This window comes from Talpa occidentalis, unplaced genomic scaffold (genome assembly GCF_014898055.3).
Source record: "Talpa occidentalis isolate TD23 unplaced genomic scaffold, MPIMG_talOcc4v2.1 talOcc4.6, whole genome shotgun sequence".
Taxonomy (NCBI): Eukaryota; Metazoa; Chordata; class Mammalia; order Eulipotyphla; family Talpidae; genus Talpa; species Talpa occidentalis.
This window is the reverse complement of record NW_023604972.1, coordinates 77674635-77696109: the sequence shown is the minus strand read 5'-3', so window position 1 is coordinate 77696109 and position 21475 is coordinate 77674635. Positions and strand designations below refer to the sequence as shown.

Genomic DNA, 21475 nt, shown 5'->3' with positions numbered 1-21475 from the left:
ACCAAGTAAAAAAGATATGATTATGATAATGAATAGGAGTTTTTTTGGAGCAGGACCCAGTCCTAGGACGCCAGGCGAGCTCTCCTCTGTTCTTGTGTTCACACACAGGTACCCGTGACTAAGATGGATGGTCACAGTGGAAACAGAAAGGGGTACAAGAGAGGACAATGTTCCCCCCTCAAAGAGATGGAAGATTCTTCTCCTCTACACCACACAGCCTATCCCTGAGACTTTAGGCCAGTGACCACCCTGTGGTTTTAACAGGCCAACAGGGTCCCGTTAATTTTGGGGGAGACCCTTCAATGGCTTAAAGACTAAAGCAAAGGACAGCACAGTAGAGAGAGAGGGGAATCTTTATGCTCACCCTTTGGTGCTTTCAGAGTTCCACAGAACTCACCAGACAGGTTACAGGTGTTTGACTGGGCTCCCAGGAAAATCAGGAGAACAGTGTGGCTAGTGCTCAGCAGAGTGTGGGAGGAGACCAAAGTCAAGGAAGGAGAAAAGAAACGGGGAAAGAGATGGACAGAAAGAGACAGATAATTGACAGATGTCAATCTGAGTCATGACACCAGATGAATTGGTGTTTTTGTTGAGCAGGCCCAGAGTCCCAGGACCCCAGGTGGTTCCTTTCTTGGTTCTTGTCTTTGAGAACAAAAGAATTCAGCATTAAGACCAGTTACAAAAAAGCAAGAGATTTATTGATAGGTAGGTAGGAAGGATAGGAAAACTCTCCGATGGGAGAGGGGTCCCGAGTGGGTAGACACTCAAATGGTGAGAAGCAGGTGCTTATATGGGTACAGTGAGCAGGCTTTAGGTATATCTCCCTATTGTGTCTCTTGCTGATTGACTTGCCCCAGGGGGTCTCCCAGGCTACTGAGAACCTACTGAGTTTTCCCACATTACTCAGCCTACTTTTCTGAAACAGCTTTCCTCCATTGCTATTGTGCTACTCTATTGTCTTCTATATATTCCATTTTTGATTGAATGGGTGGGAGAGTGCCTTCCTGGTCTGCTATTGTTTCCCAATCAGGCTGATAATGGACTTGGGCTTGGGCACCCTGTTCCTAACTAACTGCCTACACTCTTTTTCTAATTTCCTCCATCACTAAGATGAAATTACTTCCAAACCCTTTTGTTTAAAAACAAATTTAAGCGAACTAGTAATAACTAGGAAAACCTACTCTGATACAGATATTCCAGTGCAAATAGAATTTAAAATATATTTTAAAACACCCATTGTAGAATCATGATAAATAAAAGATACATGTTATCTTATTCTACACTATATTGAATGCTTAACATGGTAATAGCACATGTATTGCTTGTAAAGTTATATATACTAGAAAGAGAATGATTCAATAATTCTCAGAAAATATAGTTTTGTCTAAGGAAAATTTATGAAAATCTATATTTAGAGATCAGTTATAATTTCCTGGATATAAAAGCATTAAATAAAAATTACTGTTCCTTTATAACAGCAAAAAAAGAAAAATATAATTTTTGTGAAAAAATGTTTGCAAATTAACAAAAGTGAAAAGATATCTTGTAATTAATCTTGTTTCAAAACAAGGATGTTCAAAAACCTATATGGATAGAAGTAAATTTTCTAATACACATAAAGTAATATTTAATAAGCTGAATGCTATAGCATGTATGCAAATATCACAAAGCTGTCACTTTACAAATTAACATGCATGCCTTCCAATGCTAATAAAATCTTAAGAGTTTGTTTTTATAGTCATGTAGAAAAGCAAAAGTCCAAGAATAATACACTGCCTTAAAAAGTCAAGCTAGAAGAGTTCCCTACCAGACATCAAATTCATTGTAAGACCATAACAATTAAGTGGTATATTCTAAATTGCAGAGATGGACAGAAATTTTAAACTGAAGACCCCAAAATATACCCTTAAATACACAAAAACTTGTATGAACTAATGAATAGTGACAGACTGTAGCTCAGAAAATGCCAGGGGCAGAAAATTACAATGGGTCATGAGATATTTGTGAAAAAATGTACTGGTTCCCAGTGGGAATGGGAGTAGAGGGAGAGGGAAGGTGATAGGGTGTGGCTCTGGAGCTCTAGTGGAGGCTGAGTGAAGCATGTGCACATTTGGAGGGGCAGATATACACTCCCCAAAATTAGTTATATAAACAACTGGAAGATCAATAAAATTAAAAAAAATAAAAACAAAAATAGAACCATGAGAAAATTTTTGTGGCAATGATTATGTTCATGATTGTAGTGATGGTTTCACAAATGTATATACATATCAAAAATTCTGGATTGTGCATTTAAAAATCTCCAGTTTATTGTATTTAGTAAGACCTTGATAAAGCTGTTAGAGGTTATTTCAGTAATCGTATTTTTATGGACCTCATTATATCTTAATATATATGATAAAAAGTAGAATACAGTGTAATGTAATTACTTTCAATCTTTTTCTTTTTTTTACAGTACAGGGCAGTTGGGGAACCTGACAGCTCCTTGCAATTCTCATTGTCAGTGTTCATCTTCAGTTTATAGTGCTATATGTGGAAGAGATGATATTGGGTATTTCTCTCCTTGCTATGCAGGCTGTGCACAATCTAAAACAATAAGTGATCATGAGGTAATTATTGTTTATTGTACTTTGGCCTCCCTAGTAAGGTGTTTGATTTGTAGATGGTATTTACATCTTACTCCTACCTCACTATGATAAAAGCTTTTCTCTCTTTTATTTCCTTTTTTAAATTTTAAATTTTTTTATTAATTACTTTATTTTTACATCACTGTTCATTTTTAAACGATATTTGCTTGTCCCCACCCCCTCAGGTGTAGTCCCCATAGAATTTCCTTCACCAATGCACCTGTGCACCCTCACCTCAGCCCCTGTGCTCCTCCCTCCCTCCCTCCCTCTGATCCCTCTCCTGCCTCCAACCCTGCAGTATGTCTCTGATTTATAATTGTCTGGTTTTGTTCTGTTGTGTTTTGTATTGTTATTATTATTTCCCTGATGTCTTATTTGGTTCCCCTATATTCCTGCTATAAGTGAAACCATCCAATACTTTTCTTTTTCCTTCTGGCTTATTTCACTGAGCATAATTCCTTCTAGCTCCATCTATGTTGCTGGGAATGCATGAGTTTATCTTTTTTGATTGCTGAATAATATTCCATTGTATATATACCACATCTTCTTGATCCAGTCATCTATTTTTGGGCATTTGGGAAATTTTAAAACCAAAAAAATAACATTTGTTTTATGTGGCCACAATACAAGGGTTTATGGGAATTGGGAATGTTAAAGTCAATTCCTACATTAAGGCTTCCATGTCTATATCATCTCAATTATATGGATTTAAAGCAGTGAATGACTATTATCTACGGCTTCCCATCACAAATTCAGAAGAAGCAGTCTAAAAAGTAATTATCTTCCCAATCCACTATAATCTTGAACTCCCATATTTCCCACATCAATATTTTGACCAATACTAACCTTTTGAACAGCTTTCCTGATTTTTCCTTCTGCTGAGCAACTCAATGTATCTATGCTTTACCTTCTTGCTGTTTCTATGTCACTGCTCTCCCATTCATTTAAATGTGGAAATCAGCCCCTTTACATGAATGAGAACTCCTTTTAAAATTCTGTTTGTTCATCTTTGGGTCATTGCTATCAGAATGCCTTAATTTCCTGAGCTTCCTGCCAACCTACAGGCAAATGATCCTGTTTTGTCATGAAGTGCATTTTAACACTTTGCTATGCATTTGATGCCAAATTGCACAATTGAGCTTAGCTAAATAATGGACTTTAGTTTCTCCTGTTTAATTAGCACAGAAGTAGGACCCAGGATTTAGAAATTTTGTTGTTCCCCTCTGGCTACAAGTCTTGGTGAGTGGAAGAGAGAAAAAAATAGGCATATTCTTGACCATAGGTATTGTACTACCTCCTTAGTAGGCAATAAAGCCCTTTATCAGTAATGCGTCTGCAAAAATTTGCAAGAGGAGTGGTTAGAATTCTATACCTCTGAAGATTTCTAAGTTTCTGTGAAAATCACAACTTTACTAAAACTGAATAGATTATCTGCTCGTATCAATAACCTGGGCAATTTTTATCATTGAAACCACATGCATTCTTTTTTTTTTTATTTTATTTTTATATTCCCCATACAATTACGACCCCCTTATTTTGACTCCAAGCCCTCCTTTCCCCGCCCCCCACCCGCCATAGAGTGTCTCTGGTTCATAGTTGTTTGTCAATGTTGATATTTTCTTTCTTATAGTTATTCTTTTTCTTCCTGGTCCCTTATTTAAGTTTTCTAGATTCCTGCTATGAGTGAGACCATCTGGTATTTTTCTTTTCTTTCTGGCTTATTTCGCTGAGCATGATCCCTTCCAGCTCCATCCATGTTGCTGCAAATTGCATGTGTTTATCTTTTTTGAATGCTGAGTAATATTCCATGGTATATATGTCCCACATCTTCTTGATCCAGTCATCTATTTTTGGGCATTTGGGTTGTTTCCAAAGCTTAGCTATTGTAAACAGTGCTGCTATAAACATAGGGGTGCAGGTGCTCTTTGGAATGGATGTTTCTGTGTCCTTTGGGTAAATACCTTGGAGTGGAATTGCTGGATCATATGGAAGCTCTATATACATTCTTATCCATGCTAAAATCTTTAAATTTCCTTATACATCGACATGAAAAAAAACTCTTGTGCTTATCTTCATAATCTTCTTTCAATGATTGCTGTATCATTGGATGAGGGGCTTGTCCAGCGCCTACTCTTGTCCAATAGGAGCTTCATTCAATAGAATGGGGAAGTCAATCTCATTCACAACATTAAGGATTATAAGAAATCAGGCTGCAGGATCTCTTTCGGTTGACACATCCTTAGAATATTTTAACTTATTTACATTTTCATACTTTCATGAGATTACTTTCCTTCTTCCTGAAGAACAATACATTTCCTTTGACACAGAGGCCCCCACTGCTTAAGCCACAGTGATGGCAACCATATAGGGCCCAGTCACCTGACCATATTACCTTAGCACACTGCCTGTGGACAGTCCCATCTCCCAGCTGATGCATCTGGCTGGCCTGTGCTGCAGTTGAACTGTGGTTGCAACTAGCACTGGTGGTGGGTGGTGCTGTTGGGCAACAGTGGAACCAGGTTCCAACTTACCTGCCTGGGTTTTGTCCCCTATTGGGACTGCAGCAATAAGGCTCACCCCTGTGCTGCAGCAACCTCAAGGCCAACCTAAGGGCTCCAATAGTGGAGGTACCCCTGCCAAACACCACAGTTCCTGGTTTGGGGCCACTGGGAGGAGTGGTAAGCCCAGCTGGGGCAACTTGGATGGGTACCAGCATGGGTATCAGCAGCTGCAGGGAGGGTAGCTAACAGAGTGCTAGGCCAACATGGTGTGTTCCCAGTGTTGACACAACCTGCAGCTGCTGGTACCCATGCCTCAGCCTTGCTTCAGGTCCCCTCTGTTTTGCTGCACCCAGCCCTCTGAGGTGCAGCTGGGCGCAATCTGCCTCTGGCCTCACTGTGACCAGCTCTGGCCACAGCTCCCTTGAGTGCAGAGCTGTAAAGCCTTCGCTGGTTGTCCGGAGCCGCCTGGAGCATGCGCTGTGTTGCGCATGTGCGCAATAAGTTTCGGTTTACTGTTTCGCCTTCTGAGAAACCACTGCGTTTTCCTGTAAATCACGTGGGGCTGGGAGGTACGATGGGAAGAGCTACGAGCGTATAAGAAGGGAACCACGGGAGAGAGTGGGAGAGAGACTGCATAGAGGATAAGGAGAGAGACTGAGTAGACTGCGTAGAGGATAAGGAGAGGAGACTTCGAGAAGGAGACTGCGGAAAGGATACTGCGTAGAGACTTCGAGAGAGGATACTGACAAACGTACTGAGAGAGGAGCATAGAGAAGGCCAGGGAAGGTAGAAAGACAGGGAAAAGAAAACATGTAAGAGAAAGAAAAGGAAAAGGAAAAATAAAGAAGCAACTGCTAGTGGCAAGTCATCTCAAGCCCCTCATTTCAATCCTCAGCCCTTCTCTTTTCGTGCCTCCAATCCCGCGGGTCGGGACAGGTGGCGCCCAATGTGGGGGCACGAAAAAGAATGAAGGAACCGCTGAAGGACCAGCTGTGGTGAGCCAGCAAGTAAAGTAAAGTAAGGTAAGGTAGCTGGGATCATGGGAAATCCAATGTCCAAGGGGCAGTTAGTTATTTCCCTGGAAGCTCTCCTAAAAAAGCTTGGGGTTCCTCTTAGTAGAAAAGTTCTTAAAGGATTTGTAGAGACCCTTAGTATCACTAGTAAATGGTTTCTGGAGCAGGATCAGGTCGATAGTGACAATTGGAATAAGGTGAAAGGAGATATTGTCTTGCATCAGCAATTATATGGCCTTGAGTCTCTTCCTGGCACTACTTTGATGGTCTGGGGAGTGGTGGGAGATGCTCTTAATGCCAGTGGCACTGCTGCCGCTCAGTTAGCCACTGAGGCCATCAGGACAGCGAGACAAACAGAGGAAGAAGATAGAAGTTCCACTATGAGTTCTACATCGGTAAGTCCCCCTTCCTCTGCTCAAAAAATACCAACAGCCCCTCCCCTAGATTATTCTACCGATGAGTCGGGAGATGGGGAGGAACAGGATGAGTAAGGCCTCGGTTGTTTTAAGCCAGGGAAGCATAAAAGGAGATGGAAAACACCTGGGGAGCCACCTCCTGCGCCACCTCCTAGAACACTCGACAGGGTTGATATTCCGTTAATGGAAAGACTGTGCTCTATGATGGAAAGAGTCCTGGCTTCCCAGGCCCCTAATTATGCTTATCCAGTCGTAGAAGGGACAGATCCTCAAGGGGTGCGTACTAGAGTACATGTCTCCACAGCTTTAAAGATTTGAAGGCTTTAAAGGAGGTGGTTACTCAGTATGGCCTCCAGAGTGCTTTTACGCATACCTTATTGGATAGCTGGTTCGGCATGAATCCTACTCCAAATGATTGGAAGGCGCTCGTCAGAGCGGTTACTTCCCCAGGGGATTATTTGGTATGGAAAGGTATATTTTCAGAGAACTGCACTCATACAGCTAAACTCAATGCTGATGCTGGATTTCCGGTTAGAAACAAGAATATGTTAGCAGAAGAAGGTCAATATGATAGTAACGACCGACAAAAGGATTATGATACGGCTGTATTTGCCCAAGTTGCAGCAGCTAGACGGTCAGCCTGGAAGGCAATAGGAGATAGAGGAGGAGCCGACATTTAATTAACAAAGATCATTCAAGGGTCGACAGAACCATATGCAGAGCGCCTAGCAAGATTGATGACTGCAGCTGGCCGAATTCTAGGTAACACTGATGACTCCCTACGATAGATAGTTTAACAGCTTGCATTTGAAAATGCTAATAAGTGGTGTCAGGAAGCTATTAGACCCTGGAAAATTCGGGCTAGTTTGGATGATTATGTGAGAATTTGTAAGGATATTTGTGAAGCTCAAGTTACCGGTGCGGTGATCGCTCAGGTCTTGCGTAGTCCAGTAACTGGACCCCGAAACCGTGTCTGTTTCGCTTGTGGTTAGCAAGGGCATATAAAGGCCTCCTGCCCGTCTTTGGGGCAGAGTGGGGGCGCTACAGCCCTGGTCGCCAGACCCTTGGCAGGTCACGATGTTGCAAGCAAGATGAAAGGACCAGGTCAATAATGAGTGGCAACCACCCGCGCCAGTATTAATACAGCTGCCTGGCAACATTTGTCTTTTCCCACAGGATGTGGAAACGCCCCAATGGGTTCCTGCTCGATTGGTTTGGTTTGTCAATACACCTGACCCTGCTAACCTTGATGACACAAGCGTCCCAGATGTCAGTACGATGGGCGATTGTGCATCAGCTGCCAATGTTGCATCTGCTTTACCAACACCGCAAGATATGAATGGACATTTATGAAATGGACTTTTTATGCTTAGTCAGCAGTTAGTGCTAATGTAAGAAGAGATAGACACACATTTGTTAACCGCTCACATACCTTGTAACCCTCTGTACAGTTTTATTTGTGTTACCCCTGTTACGGGTGAGGGTGTCATTGCCTTGTTTAGAGGACTCCTCTCAGTTGCAAGCTTGGGGCAGGGTGATAGACTTAGAGCTCTTGGCTGTTTGTGCCTTCAGTGTATGGTTTCTCCGTTGGCTACATAAGCGAAACAAAGAACGTGCTATTGCGGTCAGGCAAGTACTTGGTGCCATGGTACTTGACCACGACTCCCCAGTGGCATCCAGATGGGTCAACTTAGCCCTAGAGAACCTGTGAGCCAAAGACAGGTAAGAGCGTAGCCCATCCAGACCAACCTAAGACAGCGGTCCGGACCAAGTGCGCCAGATTAGCGATGATGGGTAAGGCTGGTTACGGGATATGCCAACCTAAGACAGGCCAAGTGTCTCATTTAAAAGAAAAAAGGGGGAGATATCCGGAGCTGCCTGGAGCATGCGCCATGTTGCGCATGCGCGCAATAAGTTTCGGTTTACTGTTTCGCCTTCTGAGAAACCACTGAGTTTTCCTGTAAATCATGTGGGACAGGGAGGTACGATGGAGGAGCTACGAGGGTATAAGAGGGAACCACGGGAGAGAGTGGGAGAGAGACTGCATAGAGGATAAAGAGTGGAGACTTCGAGAAGGAGACTGCAGAAAGGATACTGCGTAGAGACTTCGAGAGAGGGTACTGAGAAACATACTGAGAGAGGAGCATAGAGAAGGCCAGGGAAGGTAGAAAGACAGGGAAAAGAAAACATGTAAGAGAAAGAAAAGGAAAAAGGAAAAATAAAGAAGCAACCGCTAGCGGCAAGTCATCTCAAGCCCCTCATTTCAATCCTCAGCCCTTCTCTTTTCGTGCCTCCAAATCCCGCGGGTCGGGACAGCTGGCCTCAGTGCAAGTTGTATGCAGGCAGGATTGCAGGGTTTTCCCTTTCAATTCTGTCACCAGGATTGCAAATTGACCAATCATTTTGAGCTTATTGAGTCAATCAGGTTCTCCATTTCCATTCATGGTGGTGGGTCCATTATGCAAATTGAAAATGAAGCTGATTGTTGCTTAACTGATACCAATCAAACAGTTAGGATCATAAAATGGACCAATCAGCTATGAAGGGCTAGAACCCTGAAGAGGATATAAGTAGGGCAGCAACCAGCTTGGATTCATTCAGAAGATGGCCTCCAGAGAGGAGCATTGATTCAGCAGATGGCCTTCACAAGATTCAGCAGATAGCCTCGGAAGAGAAGCATTCACCAGACAGCCTCCAAATAGGATTCATCAGATAGCTTCAGAAGAGGATTCAGCAGAGATGAGCTCCACAGACCCTTTGCAGAACTCTGCAAACATTGTAGATTTTGCAGACTTCCATAGACTTTTAGACCTCTGCAAATTTCCAAACATGCATAGACCTTTGCAGAGACCTGGCCACTACACTTGTCTCCATCCCTGCTCTGACAAACTACAAGGAGAACCACTGGCCTGGACCAGGTGTCTCTTAAAAGAGCTGTTTGCTGTTGGCTTGTATTAACATTTTATAACAAGCTGTAGCACTAGTGTCCCTGGTACCACCTCCTAGTGACCTGTGCTGACCAGCACTGCTGACCAGTGTCTGTGTCTAGCCACCTTTGAGAGCTGTCCACCACTTCTGGTCTGGTGGCAGCATATCATCCCAGTGCTATTGCCTCCAACACCATCCAGTGCGGAATTCTGTGTTGTCCAGACTGGTCTTCAGACTGTTGATGTGGTCTGCTGTAGTGCACCTCAGCACCTGTGAGCACCTCCAGCTGCCACCATGAGTTGGAACCTGGTGCACTGCAGACCAGTATGCACAGCTCCAGGCTCTCATCAAAGGGACAGTGCCATCTTGCAAAAGCAGCCTTTGTCTTGGTCTATTGGATACTGTAGACAGTAGGGACTCTTATGGCTTAGAACTCTTTCATTTTTTTCCAATCTCTTGTTTATTAATAAATCCCATTGTTGTACCCAGAGACTTACTGGTCAGCATTTGCAAGCACATGGTTGAGAACCACAGACAGTGACCTACACCTCTCTCTTGGCACTCTTTTACTTTCATTTTTTCTTTTTCATTTTTGAAGGAGAAAGCAACAACTTTCTCAATGGGTTTAGAATTCCATATTGGTAGTGGTACCCCACCCCATGCTGGCATTTAAAAAATGCCATTTTCTTCCCTTATGTGTCTGACTGCTTTTAGGATTTTCTTTGATTTTGGTTTTTAGCAGTTTTAAACTGTGATATGCCTAGCTGTGGTTTTCACTAAATTTAAATTTATGTTGCTTCAACTTCAGAGTATCTTTAGTTTGTGGATTTGCATGTCTTGGTTTGAAAATTGTCAGCTCTTTTTGTTTCCTTATCCTCCCTCCATTCTTGTGTGTGTTTAGTCCATGTATGAGTTTACTCCAGCTACATAATAAGTTACCTTAGCCTATGCACTTATTAGTTCACAGTTCTAAGGTCAGAAGTCTACAGCATGGAATGACTCTAGGTTCTCTGCTCAGTCTCTCAGTGTCACAGACTGACTAATGGTGGTAGTTCAGCTATGTTCCTTTCTGGAAGCTCTGGGGGAAATCAACTTCTGATTCCATTCAGGTTATTGACAAAATTCAGTTCCTTTGGGTTGTAAACAAACAAACACACAGACAAACAAGGTTGCCTTTTCCTTGTTAGCAATCTGCTGAGTGCCAAATGCAGGGGCAAAAATTTTAGGGGCATCCCCATTCTTTATGACCCTCCATTTTCAAGCATATCAACAGAGTATCTCCTCTAAGTCACAAACTTTGAATCTCTGACTTCAGTAAAAGTGCAGTACCTTTCAAAGCTCACCTAATTAGGAAAGGTTTATCCTCTCTTTCTTAAAGTCAATATGCCATATAATGGAGTTGGAAAGTGGAGTAAAATCCATTATCTCATAGTTGTTTGAAATTTGCAGGCTTTATATTCTGTTAGTTAGAATTCTAACACATCCTACAAATAGACCTTTACACTGTATTTCATACTCTTTTGCTCTTTTATTTTCCATCTCCTTTATATATTCTCTTTTCAGTATCTACTTTGCTGTTAATACTATTTTACTGAGATTGTAAATTTATTCATTGCATTTTCAGTTCTAACATTTATGCTTTTGTAGAATCCAAGTTCCTGATGAAATTCCACATAATGTAAAATATTTTGTCTATTTTTCTATCTATTTTCTGTGCTGGAAAATATTAACCATAGCTAAAGTGCTTATAATCACTTTTTAGTCTAGTTTTGTTTATTCTTCACTTAATTAAAAAGATCAAACTTGTCATTTTGCTTTCCTTGTAATATTATACTAAATCTTGAACATGGCATATGAAAAATTTCTAACTACACAACTGTATATTTCTCTATTTTGGACCATCATTTTTCTAAGTCATTCAGATTCAAACCATCTTTTATTCCTATTAGTTCTTCATTGGTAAACTGACTCCATATTTTTCGAAATTTGTATATTTTTTTTTTGGAAGATTTTCATAGATTAATAAATTATTAACTGGTCTCTATCTCCAAATTTTGTTAGTTTTTTTTTCAAAGAAAATTACATATTCATTCATTGTCCTATTTATCAATCTTATAACAACTACCCTAATTTTCATGATTCTTATCATGATTATATCATGACTTTCATTGACTATAGATATTTTGTCTTGTAAGCCCCCACCTTCACTTAAAAAAATTTACTGTCCAACTGCAGTGGTAGTGTAGGGTGAATGATTTTCAGGCTTTTCTGCCTCCCTTCTTAGGATTGTATGCCTGATGGTGGGCACCTGCCTTTGTTACATTGTAATTTTCTGTTGTGTTGTTTACCCTTGTGGGCCCTGGCTGCAGTATTTATATTCACCAAGAGAGAGAGAGGGATCCAGAGAGCCCCAGAAAGCCCCAAAGGAGCTTGAAGGAGCAAAGACTTGCTGGGGTCCAGGAGGCCTACTGGCCTCCACCTCCCCCCCTCCCCTCCCCCACCCCCCCCGCACCCAGGCTGTGTACCTGGTAGCCCCACTACAGCTAAAAGCTCAATAAAAGCCTGAAAAAACCACCAGGGTTCCAGGACTCTCCTTTACCCATTTGCTCCAATCATAGAAAACCTGCTCTGTGCCCTTCCTGGCACTACAGGTGGGAAGATAAATGTGGTCCAGACTGGATTCATTATCATACAGTCATTATATTTTATTCACTTTTCTTCTTTGAGTTTAAAACATATTAAAATTAAACTTTTTCTTTGTGGTCCTGAAAATACTATGGACCCTCTGCACTGTGTTTTCTCTTTTTAATAGATAACAGCACTCTCATCATTACATATAATAAACATATTTTCTGACATGTTCCTAAAGTCTCCAAAATTGGCTAAATGTCCATGTTTACCAAATCCCAGCTATAATTTCATTTCACTCATTGTACTTTTCTTCATTGTCAATTCATATAGCTTTCTAATATTATTTCATCAATTGATTATAAATATTTTTGTACTATTTCTTAAATTAGTGGACTTTTTCCTAAGAATCATTAAATGCACATATATGATCTTTTATTAACAAAAATACCTTCTAATTACTACTAATGTCTCATTTCTAAATAATATATGGCAAGTTTAATGTTAGGTTATTTACTAATAATACTGGCAGTCTCCCTGAAGTTAATGATTTAATTTTATATTACATTAATAAGTTTTTGCTTTATGACTATATTACTAAATGATTAATTTAATATTTATAGGTATACTACAATTGCTCTTGCATTAAACATGGATTAATAACATTGGATGAGCAAGGTGATTCTATTGATGCTAGATCTGGGACATGTGATCCCAAATGTTATAAACTTCCTTTGTTCCTTGCTTTTGTGTTATCTACAGTTATATTTTCTTGTTTTACTGGTATACCAAGCATCCTGGCCATCCTCAGGTATGTATATATTATTCTTTAATACATAAGAGTGAGTGACAATCTTAGGAAGATTTTGGAAAATTGTAGCAAATATTTTACTGTGTTTCAAAGTAGCAACTATTAGTGGGAAAAATTATTACATTGTCAAAATCCATGCACATGCTTAATTCTCTGTTTTAATGAATTTATTTGCATAAATTATAGATATCACATTTAGTTTTAATTAGCTAAATAATTAATTTAACTTAATGCATGAAAAATTCATATATGGGAAAATTATTGTATTTTAAAAATTCATGAATAGATTTGATTCTTTTATTTATATGATTGAAGTTTATAGATATCACATTTACTTTAACTTTTATTGAAAAGTAAATTTGTTTGTTTGTTACATATCTGGAAAATTCTTAATTATAACACAGATATGGTTATAATATTGACTCATAAGTTATAGTAATTTATAGATTATTTACTTTAATTTTTATATTTCATATTAAGGGGTACAATTTTAATAGACATTCTAATAGACAATTTGACTATGAAAAAACATTAGCTTCACCCCACAAAGGAACCTAATAACTCTAACTTTTAGAATTTCATTATGTAAATTTTTATTATTCTAAAATAAACCTACATTCACTTGTTCTTCCACAAAATATGAAATACTTTAAATATTTTTTATCATAGAAGCAGAATAACTTGTCATAATTAAATTTTTTCAAAAGGTCAACATAAAACTTTAAGCCATATGGAATAGTTTTCTGTCCCAAGGAAAGCTGAGTATAAAACAGGAATAAATAAGAGCATGCAAAAAAAAGAAATCAGGGCCTCCCCTGGTGGCGCGCAGCGGTTCAGTGCTGGGCTGCAAAGCTGCCCCAGCCTCTGCAGCAGCACCGGTTCCATCCCCGGCCGGCTGGCAAGAGTCCCATATGGCGCGCAGACCTCCCTGCCAAGCCGTCTGCTCCCCTCAGCAGTGTATTTCGTCAGTCTGCCTGTTCTGTTTCCCGCTCTGGCTCTGGTGAATTCTCTCACCCTCCACTGCATCTGACTGTACCCAGTGCTTGTATAAATAAATAAAAAATAAATCTTTAAAAAAAAAAAATGAAATCAGGGGCCTCCCCTGGTGGCTCAGGCAGTTGAGCACAGCGCTGTGAAGCCGTCCACAGCCTCTGCAGCACTAATTTGATCCCTGCAGGACGGTGAGTGTCCCACATGGTGCAGCAGACCTCTCCTGTCGCGTCCGCTGCTCCGTCAGCAGTGTACTTCAGTTGTCTGCCTGTTCTGTTCTGCCCGCTCTGTTTCTGCTGAATCTTCTTACCTCCTGTGCATCTGGCCTGGACCCTGGTTCTTGTATAAATAAATAAATAAATAAATAAATAAATATTTTAAAAAAAATGAAATCAGTGAATATGGGGTCTCCGCCATCAATGCACTTATAATTTAGAGTAGATATGAAACTTGGACATATCAATTACTGTGAAATAGTTTTTTCATATATATGTGTCTGGATATGTATGAATAAAGTACAAAGACCACTAAGATATGAACTTGACTTGAGTTGCTTAGAATTTCATGGGAGGGTGAATAACAACACAAATAGAAATGCAGTGAATAATTAGAGCAATCTTAAAGATTGTATAACTGACCCAGGAACAAAAAGGCAAGAAAGGTAATTTCTATGCAAGATTACTTGGAATTACTTATAGAAGACATGAAACTTAACTGTGTTATGCAGATTAAAAATTTTTGAAAAAGTGCAAACTGGGGATAAGTTTGTTTTTTTTTTAGATTTATTTAGTTATGCATACAAGAGCTGGCATGCAGGCAGGGGTGGGGGGCGTGAGAGGCTGCACCAGAGATGGAGTGGGAAGAAAACAGGCAGACTGACTGAAATACACTGCTGAGGGGAGCAGCAGAGAAACAGGAGATGTCTGCCTCGCCATGTGGGTTGCTCCCTGGCAGGCTGTCGATCGAACTTATGCTGCGGAGGCTGTGGACTGCTTCACAGGGCAGTGCCTTAACTCCCTGCTCTACCAGGGAGGCCCATGGGGATAAGTTCTTAAAAGGAAAAATAAGTGGATGGAGAGGCAAAAATCTGTTAAATATCTTGGCGATATTAAAAGTAACATTATGGTGAACAGAACAAGATTCGACTGAGTAAGGGTGTTGATCATGTTGTGTTTTCTTTGTCATGTTAAAATGAATGATGTTATCCTGTGTACACCTGGAAGCCATTGAAAACAGTAAGCCTCAGAATAAAAATAATCATATATGCATTATAAGTAGAATAATTTGAAGACCTGTGGGGGATGAAGCTGAGGGAGAATACTACATAAAAGGGACAGTGCAAATATTATCATTTGAGAATTGGTTAATTTGTCTTGATTACCCTGGTAGTAAATATTTGAGGAAGCAATATATAATTTTAACCAGGTTGGTATGGGTGGAATTAATCTAATTTTTTGCAAAATAGTATAAAAGCAATGTATGTATTCTGTATTTTAATAAATTGAATAATATTGGATGAAAATATTGATCATAGTAGGCTATGTTCTAGAACAAGAAAAGTTTATAACTTTTTAAAATTATTCATGGTTTATTTTACATGCAGTTCTTATTTTTTACTTCCTAGAATGTTTAAAAGTTGTTTTAATTGTATTTTCAATTTATTTTCCATATTACTAATATGTGATATTATGCATTATTTTTCTTTTTAAAACAAATGCTTGATTTGATTAGTGGGAAGTACAGATATTTTCATTCTTTATATGTGGGAAATTATTTATCATTTATTTTAGTTTTTGAATACAGAGGTTAACAGATCCAATAAGAAATGTTAAAAGAGATCCAATTAGGAAAATTCAAGTAAAATTGAATTAAGTAATGATTTAACATGTACAAAGATTGTTAGGAATCCCAAAATACAGTGTAGTACTTCCTGTCTGTTACGATCTGGGTTCCAGAGGGGAATGAGGGTAAGAAGTAAAGAGACCTATAAGGGGACTCTTTTGTTTAGGGGCCTAGTCAGTCTGATGTAACTCTGCAGGGAGGGAGCCCCAAATGAAAAAAGAAAAGAATGAAAACTAGTGCCAAGTTATTTTCATCAAAGGAAAGAAGGCTGGGCTATAGGGTTTACACCAAAAATGATTCCCTCTTGTGAAGATCAAGAAGCTTTGGAATTGGCTGATAAGGGGCAGGATATGAAGAAATGAGGAGATGCAGTTTTTTAATTCAGTCATATTGAATTCTAAAGATATTTAGTTTGATGCGCAGGGGGAAAATTAACTTTGAAATTTGTAAACATGCTTTATAGCTAACAATAATGATGTACTGATGATATCATTGCCATTTGCTTACAGGATTGTATCAGAAAAGCATCGTGCTATAGCCTTGGGTTTGAGCTATGTGATAGTGAGACTATTTGGTATGGATTTTGTCAATCTTTTATTACATTGAATTGTTCCTTTTTGATACTGCATACATATCTACATGTATATTTAATATTTTGAGTAAATAACAGTGGTAAACTGACACACCAAGTGAGTGAGGGTGCAGCTTAACTATCTAACATAAAACACATCCTATCCGGAATATTAAATATGCATTAAAATTATATTCAATTACCAGTGATAATCATTTGTTTCAGAAAAAAATCAACCAAGCTCTTACAATTGGTTTGATAAGCTAGACTAAACATTTTATGAGCTTAGCAGATACCTGTTATAGTGCTTGCAAGTTTGGGAAATCACTAACCTAGATTAATACCTATAAAAATTTTCATCACATAAGACACCAAGTCTTAAGTTTGTGAGTAAGTTAAAGAACAAATTAGTTTTGCTGATGACAATGTAGTACAGATTTAGAATAGCAAAAACTAGCTTTACATATAACCATTGTTACCACAAATTTTTTCTCTTCAATATTTTTGGACCATTGATTTATGAAGTGCTTTCAAATTATTGGTTGGTGGGATAAGAAAACAAGATTGAATTGTTTTGAGGGTGAAAGACAAATTATAAATAGAATAAAAATGTGAAAAAACCAAAGTGTGACTCACGTGAGGATCAGAGAAAATATTTTATAGTTAGATTATATACTATTCTAAGTCTGGATTAAAATTACAGCATATTTCTATGCTACATAATGACCCACTAGAAAAAGGTCAGATTTGTAGTGGAAGAATGAGCATAGGAGAAATAATAGCAAGTGAGACTGATGTATTTTCAAATGAGAGAGGGTGGAATAGAGATATTTTGGATACACAGTATCTCTAGATCTTGGTTTTTCCATCAGGGAATTTTAACATAGAATAGTTATTATCTGATTTATATTAAAAAAATATCTGCTATTAGAAGAAGAAATGCTTATAGAAGATAAATGTGGTTAAAAAAAGAAAATGTGGGGAAAAAGAGAAGCTTGTACTTAAGTCTAAATAAGAACTATGTTAAATTTGGTTTGGAGATTATAGTGCACAGTGAGACAAGTCAGTATTTCCATTATTTGTCCAGGAATTACAAAGATTTATCATGGATTGAAAAAAAAGGAAGGAACATCAAAAAATTAATAGTAGACCTAGTTTTTTCCTATAAACAGAATGCCAGCACTCTCTGAGATTGGAAATTTGGTGATGTATATTGGCCTTTGGAAAGAATAAAGAATCATAAAGCAGGAGGGCATAGACAATTTCTTAATGAAATGATAAATCATTAGACATGGTAGTTATGAAAATCCAGTTCTAATTTTTGGGGTGATTTTTCTCTTTTTAATGACTGTTCATTAACTTTTAGCTGAAAATGATGTTATTGCTGAGAAGATGTGTCTCAGTATAGCAGGTACCGGAATAAGGTCATTTTGTTAAATAGTGTTCTTTACAACACTGAAGAGAAAAAAATTGTGGACATTGAAAGGATGTTATTCAAGGATACACTTCATTAGTTATTTTGTTTAATTTGGAGAATTCCCTTAAGTAGCACCCAACTCTGGATATAAAATCAGTCTGAATGTGGGGATACTACAAAAATTCCAAAGCATTTGCATTTTCAGTAATCTATCTCACCTTGGTAAGTAACACATATATAGTAAAAAAAAAAATTCAATTATTGAAGATTGAAAAATTTGAAATCTTTGGTGATAGAGAGTTCACAAAATCAATGATTATTTCTGTTTAAATACTTTTTATTAAAATTTTTATTAAAAAATTAAAACTTTTGAGATGCCAACTAAATAACAACAGGCACACTTCTAATAAAGATGCAAACCTACTAATTTTTTATACCCACAGGGATAAGTATTTTCTTAAATACAATCATTTTTTTCCAGTTATTACAAATTTTATGTATAAACTCAGATTATTTTTAGATGATGGGTTTACAGTGATGATTACATGTATATGTATAACCTTAATTTTAAGAGAAGAATCATTCTGATCCCAACCTATACTGTCTTTATGGAAAATTTACAGTTAATGCATTTTTCATAGGGAGTATACCTGGACCAACACTTTTTAAACTAGCAAGAGAAGCTAACTGTAATTTTCGTGATATTGATCACTGTGGAGTCACTGGAAGTTGTTGGATGTATAACAAGACAAAAATGATGTACTTATTTGTAGGACTATGTAAGTGATATCAATTGAAGAAATGAAGAGAAGTAAAATTGTTTTTGAAATTTATGGTTGTTTATAGTAAGTTACAGTAATAATAAACTATGGACAAATGGAGACCTTGTTGTTTATGGTACAGGAGATATTTCAAAAATGAAAGAACTATAGAATTTATGTAAATATTTGAATTTAATGCATTTAAGAATTTAGTTTCTGGGCCTCCCTGGTAGCAAAAGGGATTAAGTCTCAGCACTATAAAGCTATACGCAGCCACTGCAGTACAAATTCAATCCCTGGCCAGGGAGCTGACCCAAATGGCACAGCAGACCTCTCCTGTCTTGCCCACTGCTCCCCTCAACAGTGTATTTCAGTCAATCCACCTGTTCTCCCCATTCTGTCTCTGGTGAATTGTCTCACCACTTCCCCACTCTGTACCTCTGGCCTACACCCCAGCTCTTGCATGCATAAATAAATAAATCTTTTTTAAAAAAGAATTCAGTTCCTCAATAAAACTAGTTAAATTTCATGTAATTAATAGTCATATCTGAATATTAGAAGTACAGGTGAAGAACACCACCATTTTCAGAAAGTTCTATACAAACCACTACTCTAGAGAAAAGCTTATTCAATAGGGATCCATGAACTCTAGGAACCCACAATGAATTTTAGTATATTCTAGAAATCCTAATATTTTGTTTGTACATTTGTATGCCCAGTTTGTTATTCTCTGTGGAGGAAGACAATGGTATTCATCAGATTCTTAAATGTTTTATCATTCAAAATAGTAAAACAATTTTCATATCAATACATCATTTCCCTTTGACAAGGAAATTCTGATCTTTCTCAAATCTTAAGTTCCCATTGGGATTATTAATTAAATGCCATTTACCTCAACTGAAGGAATTCGTCAGTTCTAGCTTATTTGCTGTAGAAATATTTGTAGGTCTTTTATAAACATTCCTTTTTTAACTTGCCATGTTCACCACTTTATCAGTGGTAGAATTTTTATTGAAATATGTATTCCATAAAGAGTATATATTATAAATAATTTCTATGAATTGATTGCATCTGTCACTAGCATCCATATCGAGAAACATAATATGTTAGAATTAAGTGGATGTAGTAAGATTACTTAATATATAATCAGTATGCAAAAATCAGTTGTGTGTTTATATTGAATATATATGACACAATCAAATACAAAAATAAGAAATACAATAACACAATCAAGTACAAAGAAAAAATCTGCTGAGAGTTGCCTGGTAACTTTACACTGATAGATACAAAATCTATTTGCAAGAAATTAAATCCTAAAAATAAATAAAAGGTATGATGATTATAGGAGGTAGAAAGGGTTTAAAAAGCCATTTCTAAGTGAATACATAACATCAATGTGATCACAAAAATCTCAGGTTTTTGAAATTGACAAGGAAATTAAAATGCATATGGAAAGTAAAAGGGGCAAGAATGATCAATTATCAATTATTTAAAAAAAACTTGAAGAAAAAAAAATGAAGGTTATATGCACTCAGATACCAAATATATTATCAAGATAATATAGCTAATACACTATGCTATTGATCTAAGAGTCACTACATTGACCAATTTAACAGAATGGAAAAAGAAATAAATCCATGGATGCATACTCAACTGATGAGAAAGTTATGCTTTTGGGAGATTCATCCATGCTATTTTTATAGCAGTAGTTTGTGCTATTTAAAAAAAAAAAGTTTGAGTATACTATGTCATTTTGTGAATATACTATATCTTATCCATTCTCTTGTTAATATGCATTGGAGTTATTTACAGTATATATCAGAAATGTATGAGACACTATTGTATTATAAATGGCATACACTTACTAATGTCTCCTATTTGCAATTTTGATACCACTAGATCAGTTAATTTATATTCTGTACTACAATCTTTCTTACTTTAAATGACAGGGTCAGGTGCATACAAAGGACAAGTACTACTTGTAATATTTTTTTTTCTGAAAATAGAAATGAATTTATAAGACTTACATAATCAATTTTTCATAATATTTTTGGTTGTATTTGGGAAATGATGACTATTTCAAAAAAGAGTAAAGTCACCTGAAGTGACTTAAACAGTTTCCAGTTCCTGTTCATAGTTAAGTTTTCAAAGTAAAAATATATTTTTATGTTTCAAAATTAATAAATTCTGTGAAGCAATAACACATCTTTCATTTTCCTTAAACTATATACCTAAGAAATCTGAAAGGTTTTATAAACATTAAAAAAAATCCCTTGAAATAACTTGGTAGAACTTTATGATGTTAATTACATGCTACAGTTGAAAAACTGATGCTTTTAGAGCTGAAATATAATTATATTTCCATTACTAAATGACATTTTTTCCATGTACATTTGTGCTTTGAATAAACTGATGTATCAGATGATTTCTTTTTTAATTTCAGTTTTAATGTGCAAATCAGCCTCTATCATCTTCATTGCTACTGCATTTGGCCTATTCAAATATTTACCAGGGGGAAAAAAGACTATCATGCCTATACCTGTAAGGACTCCAACAGTAAAGAAGAAGAAGAGAAGAACTTGAGAGAGTTATAACTTAAGTTATAACTTGAACATAATTGTGTAAGAATTATATATCATCAGTCTATCAATGAAATATTGTATTAATAAAATTTAAAATAATTGTGATACAGGTATACGTTTAATAAGTGAATGTAATTTACATGATGCTATGTTTTAGCGTATTTTGAGTACAAACATAATAATATAGTCTCCATGTTTTGTATTTTCAAAGAGAAATTATAAGATACACATTTAATACTTTTAATAGAAAGATAACTTTAAAGAAAGGGATGAAGTTGAAGTGAAAAAATACACAAGTTAATACCATTTATAATAATATTTCATGTATTAGTTAATGGCCTTTGGTTTAATAGGATTATTTAGATTTTAAGCAGTTTATTTTATTTTT

General features: G+C 37.2%; 1 protein-coding gene and 1 long non-coding RNA gene across 2 annotated transcripts in view; one reads left to right on the top strand and one right to left on the bottom strand.

Annotated features, from left to right (window-relative positions):
• LOC119261178 (solute carrier organic anion transporter family member 6A1-like) overlaps positions 1-21475 on the bottom strand; it is a 232384-nt gene that overhangs the window by 136347 nt on the left and 74562 nt on the right. The window lies entirely within an intron of this gene.
• On the top strand, positions 2461-21403 carry LOC119260401 (uncharacterized). The gene is made up of 3 exons (XR_008549380.1): positions 2461-2609; positions 12737-12924; positions 20949-21403. It is a non-coding gene; the product is annotated as an uncharacterized LOC119260401 (long non-coding RNA).